Source organism: Chrysoperla carnea (genome assembly GCF_905475395.1).
Source record: "Chrysoperla carnea chromosome X unlocalized genomic scaffold, inChrCarn1.1 SUPER_X_unloc_44, whole genome shotgun sequence".
Lineage (NCBI taxonomy): Eukaryota > Metazoa > Arthropoda > Insecta > Neuroptera > Chrysopidae > Chrysoperla > Chrysoperla carnea.
This window is the reverse complement of record NW_025408172.1, coordinates 11592-28898: the sequence shown is the minus strand read 5'-3', so window position 1 is coordinate 28898 and position 17307 is coordinate 11592. Positions and strand designations below refer to the sequence as shown.

General features: G+C 24.8%; 3 non-coding genes across 3 annotated transcripts; all 3 read right to left on the bottom strand.

Annotated features, from left to right (window-relative positions):
* Window positions 1–3538: 3538 nt before the first annotated feature.
* On the bottom strand, window positions 3539–3657 carry LOC123304371. Its single transcript, XR_006536397.1, has one exon. It is a non-coding gene; the product is annotated as a 5S ribosomal RNA (ribosomal RNA).
* Window positions 3658–10027: 6370 nt separating this feature from the next.
* LOC123304370 lies at window positions 10028–10146 on the bottom strand. The gene has a single exon (XR_006536396.1). It is a non-coding gene; the product is annotated as a 5S ribosomal RNA (ribosomal RNA).
* Window positions 10147–16509: 6363 nt separating this feature from the next.
* Window positions 16510–16628, bottom strand: LOC123304369. Its single transcript, XR_006536395.1, has one exon. It is a non-coding gene; the product is annotated as a 5S ribosomal RNA (ribosomal RNA).
* Between the last annotated feature and the right edge of the window lie 679 nt (window positions 16629–17307).

Genomic DNA, 17307 nt, shown 5'->3' with positions numbered 1-17307 from the left:
ATAATTTTTACTCTTATTTTAAATAAATTTGTGGCCTTTTATTAAAAGGCCTATGATCGATGTATTATTATTATAAAAATTAATGCAATGTTTTTAATTTATGCTTTCTTTTCAGTTTTCTTTGGTAATAACACTGCTTGAATGTTTGGTAATACACCACCTTGAGCAATTGTTACACCAGATAATAATTTATTTAATTCTTCATCATTACGAATTGCCAATTGTAAATGACGTGGAATGATACGTGTTTTTTTGTTATCACGGGCAGCATTACCAGCTAACTCGAGAACTTCTGCAGCCAAATATTCCATAACAGCAGCCAAATATACTGGGGCACCAGCACCTACTCGTTCAGCATAATTTCCTTTTCGTAATAATCTGTGAATTCTTCCAACAGGAAATTGTAATCCTGCTCGGCTTGATCTTGACTTTGCCTTTCCCTTTACTTTACCACCTTTACCTCGTCCAGACATAGCGAATAAATTTATTTAATTAATATTTTTTTTTGTAAATATAATCACACAGATGTGTACGTTACGGGGATTGTAACATAAATGTTTAAAATGTTATTTGGGTATTTTAATTTATAATATTTATAAAATATAAAACTTTAAAAATAAACCAATCACCTTATAGTATTATTTTCAGCCAATCAGAGAGTAGTATTCATTTTTATTGTTATATCCATCTTCGCGTATATAATACGCTAGTTGTATACACGACACGCTCATACATATACTGACTGGTGTTCTGTAACTATCTGTGTATATTAATTGTTTGTAACAATGCCACCAAAAACAAGTGGAAAAGCAGCAAAAAAAGCTGGCAAAGCTCAAAAAAATATATCAAAGAGTGATAAGAAAAAGAAGAGGAAGCGCAAGGAATCATATGCAATTTACATTTACAAAGTATTAAAACAAGTGCATCCTGATACTGGTATCTCTAGTAAAGCTATGAGTATCATGAACAGTTTTGTTAATGATATTTTTGAACGTATTGCTGCTGAAGCATCACGTTTAGCACATTATAATAAACGTTCAACAATCACAAGTCGGGAAATTCAAACCGCAGTTCGATTATTATTACCTGGTGAATTGGCAAAGCACGCTGTTAGTGAAGGTACTAAAGCTGTTACAAAATATACAAGTTCAAAATAAATAAATCGAAAATATTATTTAATTGATAACATAAAAATACATCAACATATAAAAATGGCTCTCTTTTTAAGAGAGCCATCAAATTTTTTAAATAAGAGTAAATTATTTTTATATATACAAAAAAATTAAATAAACAATTATTAATATCATATTTAATATAAAATTTTATATATTAATAGCTTGAATATATCTATTATTAGTATATCAATATTATTAATTTTAAATATAATAAAGGATATCGCGGAATATATATCGTAAATCAGTGTAATGCAAATGCATTACATTACCTTTATTATTTTCATTTTACATTTACTACTTGTTTATGTACGCTTATAATTATTAGAAAAATATTTTTAATAATTTTAAAAAATAAATGAAATAATAAAAATTTAATAATAAATTATTTATTGAAAGTATAAAAAATGGTATAGCAAAATCTTTATTTTCTTTGATTAAGGCGAAATGTTTTATTAGTTATAAATTCGATAATCTCCTATCGATACTTGTTACTCTTAACTTGTATATATAAAAAATATAATAGTATATTAATTTATAATAAAATTTTTTCAAAAATTCAATAAGTTATTGTAAAATAAAATAGATAATATACAAATTATAATTTATTATTGCAGATATATTACAATAAAAAAAAAAAATAAAAATATTTGGTAATGTATGTTATAAACAAAATAATTTGTTGTAAACAAATTATATAATATGTTATATTTATTAACAAATTTATTTACTCTTATATAAATAAAATTAGTGGCTTCCCAAAAAGGAAAGCCTGTTTAAATTTATCGGATGTATTAAATATTCTTTAATAAATTTACTAAATATTTTAAGTAAATTATTATATTTTCTTAACCTCCAAAACCATACAAAGTACGACCTTGTCGTTTTAATGCATATACAACATCCATAGCTGTAACTGTTTTACGTTTTGCGTGTTCAGTATATGTAACAGCATCCCGAATAACATTTTCAAGGAATACTTTAAGTACACCACGTGTTTCTTCATAAATTAAACCAGAGATACGTTTTACTCCACCTCGTCGTGCTAAACGACGAATTGCAGGTTTTGTAATACCTTGGATATTATCACGCAAAACTTTTCTATGACGTTTTGCACCCCCTTTTCCAAGACCCTTTCCACCTTTTCCTCTGCCAGTCATTTTAATAAAAAATTATTTACAATATTTTAACGAACGGATAACACGTGTGTTAACCTCACAAGTATTGTAATGTATGTGAGCGCCGGTACAATTGTGCCTTTTTATATAAAGCATTAAAGATTTTTTAAGCCACGCCTATACAATTTGATTAGTCCATACTCTGATAGCTATCCAATAGGATATGACAACAAAAATTTTGAAATTTCATATAAATATAAATACAACACATTTATTTCGCATTTAAACATTTGACTTTGTAGTATCAAATTGTCGAATATAATTTTTAAAATTGTGTGTTTTTTTGTAAAAACATTATTATTTGAAAATGGCTAGAACCAAGCAAACTGCACGTAAATCAACTGGTGGTAAAGCACCAAGAAAACAATTAGCAACGAAAGCTGCACGTAAAAGTGCACCAGCAACTGGTGGAGTAAAAAAACCACACAGATATCGTCCTGGTACAGTAGCTTTACGAGAAATTCGTCGTTATCAAAAAAGTACTGAATTGTTAATTCGTAAATTACCATTCCAACGTTTAGTACGTGAAATTGCACAAGATTTTAAAACCGATTTACGTTTTCAAAGTTCAGCTGTTATGGCATTACAAGAAGCTAGTGAAGCCTATTTAGTAGGTTTATTTGAAGATACCAATTTATGCGCAATTCATGCAAAGCGTGTTACAATTATGCCTAAGGATATACAATTGGCAAGACGTATTCGTGGAGAACGTGCATAAGCGTTTTAAATGACAATTTAAAAAAAAAAAAACAAATAAGAAATATTTTCGGTCCTATATATATAGGACCAACATATATTATTAAATAAGAGTATATTATTTTTATTAAAAAATATATATATATATATATATATATATATATATATATATATATATATATAATATAAATTATTGAAATAAAATTAAACATTATTAAAATTTTGTTATAATTATAAGCGATTGCTATTTCTAAAAATAAATAAATTTCATAAAATTTATATTATTTTATATTCATTTGAAATATTAAAAAAACTTCTCGCTTTAAAGTAACCATGATATGAGTTATAAATGCAATAAAATTTTATACAAAAAATAATATTTATTTGTTGATGAATAATATAAAAGGTTTACATTTCTAAATAACATATATTTATATATGGTGTGTAAAAAAAAAGAAAAGAAGAAAAATAATTTATATTTTTAATATAAAAAGGCAACCGCACACAGTGTTCCCAAGCGGTCACCCATCCAAGTACTGACTGTGCCCAATGTTGCTTAACTTCGGTGATCGGACGAGAACCGGTGTTTTCAACGTGGTATGGCTGTTGCCAGTAATAAATGAAAATTTTTACAAATATATATTTTTCATAAATATCATTAATATTAAAGTATATTATTAAAATTTTCAATGAAGTAATCAATTTAAATATATACTTATTTATTATACCATATATTTTAAATAAAAATGCAACCGCACACAGTATTCTCAAGTGGCCACCCATCCGTGGTACTGACTGTGGCAAATGTTTCTAAACTATTATTTTATAAAATATTTATACAAAAAATAATTTACTCTTATCAAATATTAATTTGTGGCCTGTATTAAGGCCTATGTTATTTTCATTTTTTAGCAAAAATAATGAAATATTTCAATATATTATTAAAGTAACAGATCATTTCTTTTTTGGTGCTGCTTTTTTAATTTTTGTAGGAGATGATTTGGCAACAGAAGCTTTCTTAGCTTTTGGTGCTTTCGGTTTACGAGCAGGGCTACTTTTGGCAGCGGATTTTGTACTTTTTGCTGGTTTTGCTTTAACTGGTGCTTTTTTTGATGCCGCTGATGATTTTGCAGTAACTTTTTTAGCAGCAGTTGATGATGATGGAGTCGCTTTTTTTGCTTTAGGCTTTTTGGCTGCCAATGATGTAGTTGTGGCTTTCTTTTCTTTTGGTGCCCGTTTACTTTTAGCACTCTTTGCTGAACCTTTTGCTCCACTTTCTTTTTTGGATACTTTTGATTTAGCTGAAGAATTAGATGAAGCGGAAGCAGCCAATTTGAATGAACCAGATGCACCTTTACCTTTAGTTTGTACCAAGGCTCCCTCAGTTACAGCAGCTTTTAAATATTTTTTAATAAATGGTGAAATTTTATCAGAATCCACTTTATAATTTGCAGCTAAATATTTTTTAATTGCTTGTAATGATGAACCACCACGTTCTTTTAAATTTTTAATTGCGTTAACAACCATTTCTGATGTACGTGGATGTGTTGGTTTTGAATGTTGTTTTGTACGTTTAGCACCAGAAGCTGTTGCTTTTTTTGTTGGTGTTGTAGAAGCAGCAGTAACCGCAGTTGCTGCAACAGCTGTAGAATTTTCTTCGGCCATATTTTTTACTTTATAAAAATAATGTATTTATTATAAATATTTAAATGATAAAATATAATAATTCTATCAAATAAAAAATAAAGGTTTTCAATTATATCATTATTCACAATAATATAAGTCCCTATGTAAGTCAAAGTACCATGTAGAAAACACATAAAAATTAAATAGTATTTCTAATTTACTGTCGTAGTAAACATGATTTATTTTTTCAATTTCTATAATATATAAAATAATAAATTATAAATTTAATAATAATATTTATTTTATAAATTAAAATATATTTAATTTTTTTATTAACAATTATTAATAAACATAGTTTAATATTAATTATTTCAATCATACAAAACAATAATATTTTTAAGGTAAACTTAAAAAGTATATATTTTTATTTTTTATTTAATATCGATTTATTATAAATTATTAGTATATAAATAATTAAAAAATTTAATATATAAATATATATATTATAGTATAAGATTTCATTTTTAGAAAAACTTTTTTTGTCAATAATGAAAACGTATTATTATGAAATGTGTTAATCGAACATTGACAAAATATATTTCATTAGAAAATACTTTTATTTATGCATTAATATCAATAATTAACTATTAAATTAATTTTTTCATAATTATATAAAGAAATTTTATACTGATATAAGTATTTATATATTATAATATTTATTTTAAATATAAAAAAATTTATGACAAAATATATTATTAGAGTATTTGTTGAGATTAATATAAGATTATTTTAAATAAGAATTAATTTATATAATTATTAAAATATTATTAATTTTATGTTATGTAATTTTAATAAAAATAAATAATAATAATAAATATAAAAATTTTTTAACAATTTAAATTTTATATGATCTAAATAATTTTGTTAAGTACGATATGAGAAATCATTGTAAGCTTCGTTAAGAAACTTTGTAATATAAAATAATAATAATAATATTAAATATATAAATAAATAAAATAAATTTGATACATATTTTTGGTTCATTCTGTGTATAAATCAAAGGATACCGAATAATTGGTAACGGATGCGATATATTATAGTATCGAGTATTAAAACATAATATATAAATTTATCTTGTTATTCAAATTTTTTGTTACTTAACTTATGTATTTAGAAAATTTATAATATTATTTATATAATTGACATAAAATCTTATAAATTGAAATTTTATTAATATGTATCAAAAGAAGAGAGTAACGTATTGATATAATATCAAAGGATACTGATTATTTAAATAACGAATACGTCATATATTGTTTGTGTAACAAAGTTCACTTGGCCATCTAGTTGAAAATAACATTTTCAATAGAAAGTTTATATGCTTTTTTTTTTCTTTAATTATTAAAAAAATAAATTGAAATTTAATTCAATCAAATTTTATAATAATTTTTAAAAAATTTTTCCTTTTAAAAAATATTTTGTGATGTTGTGATAATATGTATTAATACAAGTGCATCCTGATACTTTTATCTCTAGTAAAGGTATGAGTATCATGAACAGTTTTGTTATCTAATGATATTATTTTGATAATATTTTGTGTATATTCTTATAATATTTTGTCTAAATATCATCATAATACAATATTATTTTGATAATATTTTATGAATATTCTTATAATATGTTACCTAAATGTCATCATAATATGATGAATTATTTCCATAATAACATATAAAAAAGAAAAAAAAAAAAAAGAATCATTAATTTATAATTATTTAAATTGATTCTTTAAAAAAATATTATAATATATTATTTATAAAAATAATTTTTACTCTTATTTTAAATAAATTTGTGGCCTTTTATTAAAAGGCCTATGATCGATGTATTATTATTATAAAAATTAATGCAATGTTTTTAATTTATGCTTTCTTTTCAGTTTTCTTTGGTAATAACACTGCTTGAATGTTTGGTAATACACCACCTTGAGCAATTGTTACACCAGATAATAATTTATTTAATTCTTCATCATTACGAATTGCCAATTGTAAATGACGTGGAATGATACGTGTTTTTTTGTTATCACGGGCAGCATTACCAGCTAACTCGAGAACTTCTGCAGCCAAATATTCCATAACAGCAGCCAAATATACTGGGGCACCAGCACCTACTCGTTCAGCATAATTTCCTTTTCGTAATAATCTGTGAATTCTTCCAACAGGAAATTGTAATCCTGCTCGGCTTGATCTTGACTTTGCCTTTCCCTTTACTTTACCACCTTTACCTCGTCCAGACATAGCGAATAAATTTATTTAATTAATATTTTTTTTTGTAAATATAATCACACAGATGTGTACGTTACGGGGATTGTAACATAAATGTTTAAAATGTTATTTGGGTATTTTAATTTATAATATTTATAAAATATAAAACTTTAAAAATAAACCAATCACCTTATAGTATTATTTTCAGCCAATCAGAGAGTAGTATTCATTTTTATTGTTATATCCATCTTCGCGTATATAATACGCTAGTTGTATACACGACACGCTCATACATATACTGACTGGTGTTCTGTAACTATCTGTGTATATTAATTGTTTGTAACAATGCCACCAAAAACAAGTGGAAAAGCAGCAAAAAAAGCTGGCAAAGCTCAAAAAAATATATCAAAGAGTGATAAGAAAAAGAAGAGGAAGCGCAAGGAATCATATGCAATTTACATTTACAAAGTATTAAAACAAGTGCATCCTGATACTGGTATCTCTAGTAAAGCTATGAGTATCATGAACAGTTTTGTTAATGATATTTTTGAACGTATTGCTGCTGAAGCATCACGTTTAGCACATTATAATAAACGTTCAACAATCACAAGTCGGGAAATTCAAACCGCAGTTCGATTATTATTACCTGGTGAATTGGCAAAGCACGCTGTTAGTGAAGGTACTAAAGCTGTTACAAAATATACAAGTTCAAAATAAATAAATCGAAAATATTATTTAATTGATAACATAAAAATACATCAACATATAAAAACGGCTCTCTTTTTAAGAGAGCCATCAAATTTTTTAAATAAGAGTAAATTATTTTTATATATACAAAAAAATTAAATAAACAATTATTAATATCATATTTAATATAAAATTTTATATATTAATAGCTTGAATATATCTATTATTAGTATATCAATATTATTAATTTTAAATATAATAAAGGATATCGCGGAATATATATCGTAAATCAGTGTAATGCAAATGCATTACATTACCTTTATTATTTTCATTTTACATTTACTACTTGTTTATGTACGCTTATAATTATTAGAAAAATATTTTTAATAATTTTAAAAAATAAATGAAATAATAAAAATTTAATAATAAATTATTTATTGAAAGTATAAAAAATGGTATAGCAAAATCTTTATTTTCTTTGATTAAGGCGAAATGTTTTATTAGTTATAAATTCGATAATCTCCTATCGATACTTGTTACTCTTAACTTGTATATATAAAAAATATAATAGTATATTAATTTATAATAAAATTTTTTCAAAAATTCAATAAGTTATTGTAAAATAAAATAGATAATATACAAATTATAATTTATTATTGCAGATATATTACAATAAAAAAAAAAAATAAAAATATTTGGTAATGTATGTTATAAACAAAATAATTTGTTGTAAACAAATTATATAATATGTTATATTTATTAACAAATTTATTTACTCTTATATAAATAAAATTAGTGGCTTCCCAAAAAGGAAAGCCTGTTTAAATTTATCGGATGTATTAAATATTCTTTAATAAATTTACTAAATATTTTAAGTAAATTATTATATTTTCTTAACCTCCAAAACCATACAAAGTACGACCTTGTCGTTTTAATGCATATACAACATCCATAGCTGTAACTGTTTTACGTTTTGCGTGTTCAGTATATGTAACAGCATCCCGAATAACATTTTCAAGGAATACTTTAAGTACACCACGTGTTTCTTCATAAATTAAACCAGAGATACGTTTTACTCCACCTCGTCGTGCTAAACGACGAATTGCAGGTTTTGTAATACCTTGGATATTATCACGCAAAACTTTTCTATGACGTTTTGCACCCCCTTTTCCAAGACCCTTTCCACCTTTTCCTCTGCCAGTCATTTTAATAAAAAATTATTTACAATATTTTAACGAACGGATAACACGTGTGTTAACCTCACAAGTATTGTAATGTATGTGAGCGCCGGTACAATTGTGCCTTTTTATATAAAGCATTAAAGATTTTTTAAGCCACGCCTATACAATTTGATTAGTCCATACTCTGATAGCTATCCAATAGGATATGACAACAAAAATTTTGAAATTTCATATAAATATAAATACAACACATTTATTTCGCATTTAAACATTTGACTTTGTAGTATCAAATTGTCGAATATAATTTTTAAAATTGTGTGTTTTTTTGTAAAAACATTATTATTTGAAAATGGCTAGAACCAAGCAAACTGCACGTAAATCAACTGGTGGTAAAGCACCAAGAAAACAATTAGCAACGAAAGCTGCACGTAAAAGTGCACCAGCAACTGGTGGAGTAAAAAAACCACACAGATATCGTCCTGGTACAGTAGCTTTACGAGAAATTCGTCGTTATCAAAAAAGTACTGAATTGTTAATTCGTAAATTACCATTCCAACGTTTAGTACGTGAAATTGCACAAGATTTTAAAACCGATTTACGTTTTCAAAGTTCAGCTGTTATGGCATTACAAGAAGCTAGTGAAGCCTATTTAGTAGGTTTATTTGAAGATACCAATTTATGCGCAATTCATGCAAAGCGTGTTACAATTATGCCTAAGGATATACAATTGGCAAGACGTATTCGTGGAGAACGTGCATAAGCGTTTTAAATGACAATTTAAAAAAAAAAAAACAAATAAGAAATATTTTCGGTCCTATATATAGGACCAACATATATTATTAAATAAGAGTATATTATTTTTATTAAAAAATATATATATATATATATATATATATATATATATATATATATATATATAAATATAAATTATTGAAATAAAATTAAACATTATTAAAATTTTGTTATAATTATAAGCGATTGCTATTTCTAAAAATAAATAAATTTCATAAAATTTATATTATTTTATATTCATTTGAAATATTAAAAAAACTTCTCGCTTTAAAGTAACCATGATATGAGTTATAAATGCAATAAAATTTTATACAAAAAATAATATTTATTTGTTGATGAATAATATAAAAGGTTTACATTTCTAAATAACATATATTTATATATGGTGTGTAAAAAAAAAGAAAAGAAGAAAAATAATTTATATTTTTAATATAAAAAGGCAACCGCACACAGTGTTCCCAAGCGGTCACCCATCCAAGTACTGACTGTGCCCAATGTTGCTTAACTTCGGTGATCGGACGAGAACCGGTGTTTTCAACGTGGTATGGCTGTTGCCAGTAATAAATGAAAATTTTTACAAATATATATTTTTCATAAATATCATTAATATTAAAGTATATTATTAAAATTTTCAATGAAGTAATCAATTTAAATATATACTTATTTATTATACCATATATTTTAAATAAAAATGCAACCGCACACAGTATTCTCAAGTGGCCACCCATCCGTGGTACTGACTGTGGCAAATGTTTCTAAACTATTATTTTATAAAATATTTATACAAAAAATAATTTACTCTTATCAAATATTAATTTGTGGCCTGTATTAAGGCCTATGTTATTTTCATTTTTTAGCAAAAATAATGAAATATTTCAATATATTATTAAAGTAACAGATCATTTCTTTTTTGGTGCTGCTTTTTTAATTTTTGTAGGAGATGATTTGGCAACAGAAGCTTTCTTAGCTTTTGGTGCTTTCGGTTTACGAGCAGGGCTACTTTTGGCAGCGGATTTTGTACTTTTTGCTGGTTTTGCTTTAACTGGTGCTTTTTTTGATGCCGCTGATGATTTTGCAGTAACTTTTTTAGCAGCAGTTGATGATGATGGAGTCGCTTTTTTTGCTTTAGGCTTTTTGGCTGCCAATGATGTAGTTGTGGCTTTCTTTTCTTTTGGTGCCCGTTTACTTTTAGCACTCTTTGCTGAACCTTTTGCTCCACTTTCTTTTTTGGATACTTTTGATTTAGCTGAAGAATTAGATGAAGCGGAAGCAGCCAATTTGAATGAACCAGATGCACCTTTACCTTTAGTTTGTACCAAGGCTCCCTCAGTTACAGCAGCTTTTAAATATTTTTTAATAAATGGTGAAATTTTATCAGAATCCACTTTATAATTTGCAGCTAAATATTTTTTAATTGCTTGTAATGATGAACCACCACGTTCTTTTAAATTTTTAATTGCGTTAACAACCATTTCTGATGTACGTGGATGTGTTGGTTTTGAATGTTGTTTTGTACGTTTAGCACCAGAAGCTGTTGCTTTTTTTGTTGGTGTTGTAGAAGCAGCAGTAACCGCAGTTGCTGCAACAGCTGTAGAATTTTCTTCGGCCATATTTTTTACTTTATAAAAATAATGTATTTATTATAAATATTTAAATGATAAAATATAATAATTCTATCAAATAAAAAATAAAGGTTTTCAATTATATCATTATTCACAATAATATAAGTCCCTATGTAAGTCAAAGTACCATGTAGAAAACACATAAAAATTAAATAGTATTTCTAATTTACTGTCGTAGTAAACATGATTTATTTTTTCAATTTCTATAATATATAAAATAATAAATTATAAATTTAATAATAATATTTATTTTATAAATTAAAATATATTTAATTTTTTTATTAACAATTATTAATAAACATAGTTTAATATTAATTATTTCAATCATACAAAACAATAATATTTTTAAGGTAAACTTAAAAAGTATATATTTTTATTTTTTATTTAATATCGATTTATTATAAATTATTAGTATATAAATAATTAAAAAATTTAATATATAAATATATATATTATAGTATAAGATTTCATTTTTAGAAAAACTTTTTTTGTCAATAATGAAAACGTATTATTATGAAATGTGTTAATCGAACATTGACAAAATATATTTCATTAGAAAATACTTTTATTTATGCATTAATATCAATAATTAACTATTAAATTAATTTTTTCATAATTATATAAAGAAATTTTATACTGATATAAGTATTTATATATTATAATATTTATTTTAAATATAAAAAAATTTATGACAAAATATATTATTAGAGTATTTGTTGAGATTAATATAAGATTATTTTAAATAAGAATTAATTTATATAATTATTAAAATATTATTAATTTTATGTTATGTAATTTTAATAAAAATAAATAATAATAATAAATATAAAAATTTTTTAACAATTTAAATTTTATATGATCTAAATAATTTTGTTAAGTACGATATGAGAAATCATTGTAAGCTTCGTTAAGAAACTTTGTAATATAAAATAATAATAATAATATTAAATATATAAATAAATAAAATAAATTTGATACATATTTTTGGTTCATTCTGTGTATAAATCAAAGGATACCGAATAATTGGTAACGGATGCGATATATTATAGTATCGAGTATTAAAACATAATATATAAATTTATCTTGTTATTCAAATTTTTTGTTACTTAACTTATGTATTTAGAAAATTTATAATATTATTTATATAATTGACATAAAATCTTATAAATTGAAATTTTATTAATATGTATCAAAAGAAGAGAGTAACGTATTGATATAATATCAAAGGATACTGATTATTTAAATAACGAATACGTCATATATTGTTTGTGTAACAAAGTTCACTTGGCCATCTAGTTGAAAATAACATTTTCAATAGAAAGTTTATATGCTTTTTTTTTTCTTTAATTATTAAAAAAATAAATTGAAATTTAATTCAATCAAATTTTATAATAATTTTTAAAAAATTTTTCCTTTTAAAAAATATTTTGTGATGTTGTGATAATATGTATTAATACAAGTGCATCCTGATACTTTTATCTCTAGTAAAGGTATGAGTATCATGAACAGTTTTGTTATCTAATGATATTATTTTGATAATATTTTGTGTATATTCTTATAATATTTTGTCTAAATATCATCATAATACAATATTATTTTGATAATATTTTATGAATATTCTTATAATATGTTACCTAAATGTCATCATAATATGATGAATTATTTCCATAATAACATATAAAAAAGAAAAAAAAAAAAAAGAATCATTAATTTATAATTATTTAAATTGATTCTTTAAAAAAATATTATAATATATTATTTATAAAAATAATTTTTACTCTTATTTTAAATAAATTTGTGGCCTTTTATTAAAAGGCCTATGATCGATGTATTATTATTATAAAAATTAATGCAATGTTTTTAATTTATGCTTTCTTTTCAGTTTTCTTTGGTAATAACACTGCTTGAATGTTTGGTAATACACCACCTTGAGCAATTGTTACACCAGATAATAATTTATTTAATTCTTCATCATTACGAATTGCCAATTGTAAATGACGTGGAATGATACGTGTTTTTTTGTTATCACGGGCAGCATTACCAGCTACCTCGAGAACTTCTGCAGCCAAATATTCCATAACAGCAGCCAAATATACTGGGGCACCAGCACCTACTCGTTCAGCATAATTTCCTTTTCGTAATAATCTGTGAATTCTTCCAACAGGAAATTGTAATCCTGCTCGGCTTGATCTTGACTTTGCCTTTCCCTTTACTTTACCACCTTTACCTCGTCCAGACATAGCGAATAAATTTATTTAATTAATATTTTTTTTTGTAAATATAATCACACAGATGTGTACGTTACGGGGATTGTAACATAAATGTTTAAAATGTTATTTGGGTATTTTAATTTATAATATTTATAAAATATAAAACTTTAAAAATAAACCAATCACCTTATAGTATTATTTTCAGCCAATCAGAGAGTAGTATTCATTTTTATTGTTATATCCATCTTCGCGTATATAATACGCTAGTTGTATACACGACACGCTCATACATATACTGACTGGTGTTCTGTAACTATCTGTGTATATTAATTGTTTGTAACAATGCCACCAAAAACAAGTGGAAAAGCAGCAAAAAAAGCTGGCAAAGCTCAAAAAAATATATCAAAGAGTGATAAGAAAAAGAAGAGGAAGCGCAAGGAATCATATGCAATTTACATTTACAAAGTATTAAAACAAGTGCATCCTGATACTGGTATCTCTAGTAAAGCTATGAGTATCATGAACAGTTTTGTTAATGATATTTTTGAACGTATTGCTGCTGAAGCATCACGTTTAGCACATTATAATAAACGTTCAACAATCACAAGTCGGGAAATTCAAACCGCAGTTCGATTATTATTACCTGGTGAATTGGCAAAGCACGCTGTTAGTGAAGGTACTAAAGCTGTTACAAAATATACAAGTTCAAAATAAATAAATCGAAAATATTATTTAATTGATAACATAAAAATACATCAACATATAAAAATGGCTCTCTTTTTAAGAGAGCCATCAAATTTTTTAAATAAGAGTAAATTATTTTTATATATACAAAAAAATTAAATAAACAATTATTAATATCATATTTAATATAAAATTTTATATATTAATAGCTTGAATATATCTATTATTAGTATATCAATATTATTAATTTTAAATATAATAAAGGATATCGCGGAATATATATCGTAAATCAGTGTAATGCAAATGCATTACATTACCTTTATTATTTTCATTTTACATTTACTACTTGTTTATGTACGCTTATAATTATTAGAAAAATATTTTTAATAATTTTAAAAAATAAATGAAATAATAAAAATTTAATAATAAATTATTTATTGAAAGTATAAAAAATGGTATAGCAAAATCTTTATTTTCTTTGATTAAGGCGAAATGTTTTATTAGTTATAAATTCGATAATCTCCTATCGATACTTGTTACTCTTAACTTGTATATATAAAAAATATAATAGTATATTAATTTATAATAAAATTTTTTCAAAAATTCAATAAGTTATTGTAAAATAAAATAGATAATATACAAATTATAATTTATTATTGCAGATATATTACAATAAAAAAAAAAAATAAAAATATTTGGTAATGTATGTTATAAACAAAATAATTTGTTGTAAACAAATTATATAATATGTTATATTTATTAACAAATTTATTTACTCTTATATAAATAAAATTAGTGGCTTCCCAAAAAGGAAAGCCTGTTTAAATTTATCGGATGTATTAAATATTCTTTAATAAATTTACTAAATATTTTAAGTAAATTATTATATTTTCTTAACCTCCAAAACCATACAAAGTACGACCTTGTCGTTTTAATGCATATACAACATCCATAGCTGTAACTGTTTTACGTTTTGCGTGTTCAGTATATGTAACAGCATCCCGAATAACATTTTCAAGGAATACTTTAAGTACACCACGTGTTTCTTCATAAATTAAACCAGAGATACGTTTTACTCCACCTCGTCGTGCTAAACGACGAATTGCAGGTTTTGTAATACCTTGGATATTATCACGCAAAACTTTTCTATGACGTTTTGCACCCCCTTTTCCAAGACCCTTTCCACCTTTTCCTCTGCCAGTCATTTTAATAAAAAATTATTTACAATATTTTAACGAACGGATAACACGTGTGTTAACCTCACAAGTATTGTAATGTATGTGAGCGCCGGTACAATTGTGCCTTTTTATATAAAGCATTAAAGATTTTTTAAGCCACGCCTATACAATTTGATTAGTCCATACTCTGATAGCTATCCAATAGGATATGACAACAAAAATTTTGAAATTTCATATAAATATAAATACAACACATTTATTTCGCATTTAAACATTTGACTTTGTAGTATCAAATTGTCGAATATAATTTTTAAAATTGTGTGTTTTTTTGTAAAAACATTATTATTTGAAAATGGCTAGAACCAAGCAAACTGCACGTAAATCAACTGGTGGTAAAGCACCAAGAAAACAATTAGCAACGAAAGCTGCACGTAAAAGTGCACCAGCAACTGGTGGAGTAAAAAAACCACACAGATATCGTCCTGGTACAGTAGCTTTACGAGAAATTCGTCGTTATCAAAAAAGTACTGAATTGTTAATTCGTAAATTACCATTCCAACGTTTAGTACGTGAAATTGCACAAGATTTTAAAACCGATTTACTCAAAGTTCAGCTGTTATGGCATTACAAGAAGCTAGTGAAGCCTATTTAGTAGGTTTATTTGAAGATACCAATTTATGCGCAATTCATGCAAAGCGTGTTACAATTATGCCTAAGGATATACAATTGGCAAGACGTATTCGTGGAGAACGTGCATAAGCGTTTTAAATGACAATTTAAAAAAAAAAAAACAAATAAGAAATATTTTCGGTCCTATATATAGGACCAACATATATTATTAAATAAGAGTATATTATTTTTATTAAAAAATATATATTATATATATATATATATATATATATATATATATATATAAATATAAATTATTGAAATAAAATTAAACATTATTAAAATTTTGTTATAATTATAAGCGATTGCTATTTCTAAAAATAAATAAATTTCATAAAATTTATATTATTTTATATTCATTTGAAATATTAAAAAAACTTCTCGCTTTAAAGTAACCATGATATGAGTTATAAATGCAATAAAATTTTATACAAAAAATAATATTTATTTGTTGATGAATAATATAAAAGGTTTACATTTCTAAATAACATATATTTATATATGGTGTGTAAAAAAAAAGAAAAGAAGAAAAATAATTTATATTTTTAATATAAAAAGGCAACCGCACACAGTGTTCCCAAGCGGTCACCCATCCAAGTACTGACTGTGCCCAATGTTGCTTAACTTCGGTGATCGGACGAGAACCGGTGTTTTCAACGTGGTATGGCTGTTGCCAGTAATAAATGAAAATTTTTACAAATATATATTTTTCATAAATATCATTAATATTAAAGTATATTATTAAAATTTTCAATGAAGTAATCAATTTAAATATATACTTATTTATTATACCATATATTTTAAATAAAAATGCAACCGCACACAGTATTCTCAAGTGGCCACCCATCCGTGGTACTGACTGTGGCAAATGTTTCTAAACTATTATTTTATAAAATATTTATACAAAAAATAATTTACTCTTATCAAATATTAATTTGTGGCCTGTATTAAGGCCTATGTTATTTTCATTTTTTAGCAAAAATAATGAAATATTTCAATATATTATTAAAGTAACAGATCATTTCTTTTTTGGTGCTGCTTTTTTAATTTTTGTAGGAGATGATTTGGCAACAGAAGCTTTCTTAGCTTTTGGTGCTTTCGGTTTACGAGCAGGGCTACTTTTGGCAGCGGATTTTGTACTTTTTGCTGGTTTTGCTTTAACTGGTGCTTTTTTTGATGCCGCTGATGATTTTGCAGTAACTTTTTTAGCAGCAGTTGATGATGATGGAGTCGCTTTTTTTGCTTTAGGCTTTTTGGCTGCCAATGATGTAGTTGTGGCTTTCTTTTCTTTTGGTGCCCGTTTACTTTTAGCACTCTTTGCTGAACCTTTTGCTCCACTTTCTTTTTTGGATAC